Below are 6,000 nucleotides of genomic sequence, written 5' to 3'. Positions count from 1 at the left end.
TTTGTAGAAAATTGAATGCTCTACAAAAAAGGTCTACCATGATTTTTTCGTAAACCAAAACGTTTAAAAGATATTAACAGTTAAATTTTGATAATTTTTGAGAAAGTTTTTTATTTCTTATAAATTTTATAACTCAATGAAAAAAAATTATTATGAATAGATTTTTGGAAGGGCTTTCTTAGAGGTGTCTAGGAACCTATTTTTCAGAGTACCAAACGAAAAAAAAAAATTTTTTTTTTGAGCCACCCTAATATGCATTGATGTTTGACGATGAATATCTCGTAAACGCTTAACTTAATCGAAAAATCATTTGAGACCATTTTTATAGAGCAGTAAATTTCCTACAAAACTGCGAGTTTCATCATTTATAATAATTTTTTTTCATTGAGTTATAAAAATTCATAAGAAATAAAAAAATTTCCCAAAAATAATCAAACTTTAACTGTTAATATCTTTTAAACGGTTGAGTTTCCTACAAAATCTAAGGAACAAAATATTTTTTCAAGTAGTTGGAAGCGAGATATAAATTTTTCTATCTGATAATAAGAATAAATAGAAAACTGTATGTAGGAGGACCTTCCCATTACAATTAAAAACTCGTGTTTGGAGAGGCTTTCTTAGAGGTGTCTAGGAACCTATTTTTCCGAGTACCAAACGAAAACAGAAATTTTTTTTTGAATCACTCTAATATGTATATTATATATAACCTTATATCTAAATCCATAAGTTTTAGGTGATATAGTACATACAACCGTTAAGTGAACAACACTATTATACTCTGTAGGAATATGTTGCAAGAGAATAAAAACTGAGTATAAATACGAGGTATGACAATTAAGTAATGAGACCGATTCCATAAAAACCGTATATTTGAAAATTATTCTACAACTCTGCCATCCCCTTCAAAGTTGTCCCCTTGGGCAGCTATACAGCGATTCCAACGCGTTTTCCATGCCTCGTAACATTTCTGGAATGCTTCGACTGGGATGTCCGCGAGTACCCTCGTAACGGCTGCCTGGATGTCCGTAAACGACTCAAAATGGGTTCCTTTGACCACCGATTTTGTTTTAGGAAACAAAAAAAAATCACAGGGCGACATGTCGGGCGAATAAGGCGGCTGTTGCAATACGGCCTCCCTTTAGAGGCCAAATACTGGGACACGCTGAGGGCGGTGTACCACGGCGCGTTGTCGTGATGAAAGATCCAGTTACGAGCGATGTCTGGGCGCACCCTGTTGACTCGTTTTCGCAATCTTTCGAGTACTTGGCAATAGTAGACTTGATTCACAATTTTCCCCGGTGGAACGAATTCTTTGTGGACGATTCCACAGCTATCAAAGAAGGCAATAATCATCGTTTTCACCTTTCGACTTGCTCATTACAGCAGGCTTTTGCTGACATAAACTCCTACACTGTTTTTGATTTGTTCAGTAATTCCTGTCTTTTTTTCGAAATTAACTCGGTTTAACTTGGTTAAATTACATTCGCTCTCGTGTGGATTTAAATTTCTGAGAACAAGTGTATGTTAGTTGTATATGTAAGCAAATTCATTCCACTTGCATAAATCTGAACAAATGTGCACTCATGAAATATCAAAGCTAAGCAATTAGATTAGAACTTTGGCTTTAGCACAGTTTCGGAATATACAAATATTTATTTAACTAATAAACTATGTACTTCACAAATTAGGCTGGTGAACTTTACAATTTTCCTACAATGTGGTTTTGATTTTCAAAATAAGCGATGCGGTTTAGATATATTTGTGTTATGAGATTATAAAATTTTCAAATTACCTAGGCAGTATTCACTTTCACAAGACTACGAAAAACTCAAATGGTCTCCCTTCCCATTCATCAAAAGCAAAATCCCAAGAGTAACGCCTCTTTTAGGAACACGTCATTGATTCGCTGAGTTAAGTAACCTTTCAAAGCAAATCAAGAACGAAAAACTTCCAATCACCCAAAAATGTTATTCAAGGCCTCAACGTCCATCTACTGGAATGGTTTAGGTGAGTCTCCTGTAAAGGTGCTACACCTCTTCACTTCTTTGAAAAACTGTGGTTGAAACTGAGTCAAAAGTCTACCGAGAGGAAGAATTAGTAGTAAAGTAATTAACCAATACTGTCTTCGATGGAGAAAACTGGATCTTCAGCAAGGTTTACTCCACCACACAAAATCATAGACCCAATCTCAGCAAACTGTGGGTGCTGCTATTAAACAACGGCCGAATCATTTAAGGGCTTCTGGGTAAACTTGTAAACTGTAAATTGGTATAATAAAATGGAATTTTATATGGAAAGTAGAACTGGGTGTCGTTCGGGTACACTCATTTTAACACCGTAATGTGAATGAATGGCAGCATAATCTTGCGATCTGAGGGCACCAGGAAACTTGTTTACCTAGACGGACGGGCAGACACTCAATCGGATTTTAACTTGTCTCGTCATCCTGATCACTTTTATATATAGTACAAAACTATCTCAAGAGTGAGAATAACCGAACTGTTGCAAGAATACATCAATAATACAATATTTGCAAATTAATTGTAAAACGCAGCGAAATGAGAAACACATGTGTGTGTAGCTTTGCTTACCTACATACATATGTCTCCGTACAGTTTAAACTAAGGAGATGAATTACAGTGCCATGCAAAACTTGTCAAGGTCATACGTGAAAAATTTGTAGCTGTGAAGAGTGTAACAGCTTTGATACAGCCGAAGTTATGGTTTTTTCTTGTTTAATACTATACAGTTATAAAGTTATGCTGGCGCATGAAAGTATTTCCCCGGCTTTGATCCTTACAAATTACGAAAATACAAAATATTCGGTTCCACCTGTACTTAGCCCTTCCTCACTTTTATAAATTCTTGCTAAATCCAGAAGTATTTTAAATATTCTTACGAAGTCGTTGTGCTACTGTTATGTTGGAGTGAAGTGAAGCGGAATTTGCACGCATTCGACCACATAATTCTTACCACAAAAATGCAGTTCAAGCAACTGGAAGTTCAACAGCATTAAAATTAACAATGCGCAACTATGTTACTTGTGGCAAGTAATATCCCAATGCAATGCCTTAGTAAAATTTGCAGTGCAACAAAACTCAATACACAAAATATTCCAATTTTATTATACAGGTTACTTTTGTGGGCGAGTCTTATATGTACGAGTATTAAGAATACTTTTGAATAAATTTTTTACAAAACAAGGATAGCTTAAGTTCGGGTGTCACCGAACATTTTATACTCTCGCATGATAAAGTGATAATCGAGATTTCATTATCCGTCATTTACATATTTTTTTTATTTTGCTGTAAAATTAAGGAGGATGGAGTCATGTGTAGAAGTTCACGCAAGTGAGGAAAGTTCTCTGATCGCCATTCACTTGGGAGTGGCCAGAAACGATTCTTTTACACATGGCTCAAGCAGCTCACTACTTCCGGTCTTTGACCAAGTATCCTCTGGGTAGCCTAAGAACATCCGTTCGAAGGCGAGCTAAAGTGAGAAGGCGAAACATCCCCTACATATGGTTGTGCGCTGGTTTTGGGACCCGCCATGTAAAAAGCCCACTCAATGAAAGTTTACCAACTGACCCCCCTTTTGATGACGACCATGGCAAACGAAATAAGGACTACGATATAAGGGCATGCACCTGGAATGTCCAGACCCTTAATTGGGAAGGTGCCCCTGCCCAGCTGGTTGATGTCCTCGCAAAAATAAAGGCTGACATCACCGCCGTCCAAGAAATGCGATGGACGGGACAAGGACAAAGACGAGTAGGTCCTTGTGACATTTACTACAGTGGCCATATAAAGGAGCGCAAGTTTGGTGTGGGATTCGTGGTGGGAGAGAGACTCCGTCGCCGAGTACTATCATTCACTCCAGTGAATGAACGTCTAGCCACAATCCGCATCAAAGCGAGGTTCTTCAACATATCGCTGATTTGCGCCCACGCCGCGACGGAAGAAAAAGACGATATGACCAAAGATGCCTTCTATGAGCCTTGAAACGCGCTTATGAGAGATGCCCCCGCCACGGTGTCAAAATCGTGCTTGGCGACTTTAAGGCCAGGGTGGGCAAAGAAGGTATCTTTGGCTCTACGGTCGGTAAATTCAGCTTCCACGACGAAACATCCCCAAATGGGTTCAGGCTGATTGACTTCGCCGGGACCCGAAATATGGTTATCTGTAGTACTAGATTCCAGCACAAGAAGATACATCAAGCTACCTGGCTGTCTACGGATCGAAAAGCCACCAACCAGATCGATCATGTTGTGATAGACGGAAGACACGTCTCGAGTGTTTTAGATGTGCGTGCGCTCCGAGGTCCTAACATCGACTCGGACCACTATCTTGTTGCAGCCAAGATTCGCACCCGCCTCTGTGCAGCAAAAAACCCACGTCAACAAACACAAGGAAGGTTCGACGTTGAGAAGCTGCAATCACAACAGACAACCGAACGATTTTCTACTCGGCTCGCACTCCTGCTCTCAGAGAGCACTCGTCAACAACTCGTTATAAGGGAACTGTGGGACGGCATTTCAAATTCCTTACCTACAGCTGCAACCGAAGCCATTGGTTTTCGGAAAGTGCAGCGGAGAGAAAACAGACTGCCTACCACGCAACGTTACGATCGACCACAACACGTGCGGGATGGGATAGATACCGAGAGTTGAAGAGTTGAAGAGGGAAGCGAGACGCATTTGTAGACAGAAAAAGAAAGAGGCCGAAATGCGTGAGTACGAAGAGCTTGATAAGCTGGCCGACAAAGGTAATGCTCGAAAATTCTACGAAAAGATGTGGCGGCTTACAGAAGGTTTCAAAACCGGCGCATACTCTTGTAGAACCCCCAAAGGTGATTTAGTCACTGATGGCCAGAGCATACTTAAATTATGGAGGGAAAACTTCTCCAGCCTACTGAATGGCAGTAAAAGTACAACGCCAGGAGAAGGCGAACCCGATTCCCCAATCGATTACGATGGAGCAGACGTTCCATTGCCCGACCATGAAGAAGTTCGAATAGCAATTGCCCGCCTGAAGAACAACAAAGCGGTAGGGGCCGACGGATTGCCGGCCGAGCTATTCAAACACGGCGGCGAAGAACTAATAAGGAGCATGCATCAGCTTCTTTGTAAAACATGGTCGGACGAAAACATGCCCAACGATTGGAATTTAAGTGTGCTATGTCCAATCCATAAAAAAAAGGAGACCCCACAATCTGCGCCAACTACCGTGGGATTAGCCTCCTCAACATCGCATATAAGGTTCTATCGAGCATATTGTGTGAAAGATTAAATGCCGGCGACAACAAACTGATTGAACCTTATCAGTGTGGCTTTAGGCCTAGAAAATCAACAACCGACCAGATATTCACCATGCGCCAAACCTTGGAAAAGACCCGTGAAAGAAGAATCGACACACACCACCTCTTGGCCGATTTCAAAGCTGCTTTCGACAGCACGAAAAGGAGCTGCCTTTATGCCGCGATGTCTGAATTTTGTATCCCCGCAAAACTAATACGGCTGTGTAAACTGACGTTGAGCAACACGAAAAGCTCCGTCAGGATCGGGAAGGACCTCTCCGAGCCGTTCGATACCAAACGAGGTTTCAGACAAAGCGAATCCCTATCGTGCGACTTCTTCAATCTGCTTCTGGAGAAAATAGTTCGAGCTGAAGAACTAAATAGAGAAGGTACCATCTTTTATAAGAGTGTTCAGCTGCTGGCGTATGCCGATGATATTGATATCATCGGCCTCAACACCCGCGCCGTTAGTTCTGCCAGGCTGGACAAGGAAGCACAGAAAATGGATCTGGCAGTGAACGAGGGCAAGACGAAATATCTCCTGTCATCAAACAAACAGTCGTCGCACTCGCGACTTGGCTCTCACGTCACTGTTGACAGTCATAACTTTGAAGTTTTAGATAATTTCGTCTATTTAAGAACCAGTATTAACACCACCAACAATGTCAGCCTGGAAATCCAACGCAGGATAACTCTCGCCAACAG

Source organism: Bactrocera neohumeralis, chromosome 2 (assembly GCF_024586455.1).
Source record: "Bactrocera neohumeralis isolate Rockhampton chromosome 2, APGP_CSIRO_Bneo_wtdbg2-racon-allhic-juicebox.fasta_v2, whole genome shotgun sequence".
NCBI lineage: Eukaryota > Metazoa > Arthropoda > Insecta > Diptera > Tephritidae > Bactrocera > Bactrocera neohumeralis.
The sequence above is the reverse complement of the archived record's forward strand: the minus strand, read 5'-3'. Positions refer to the sequence as shown.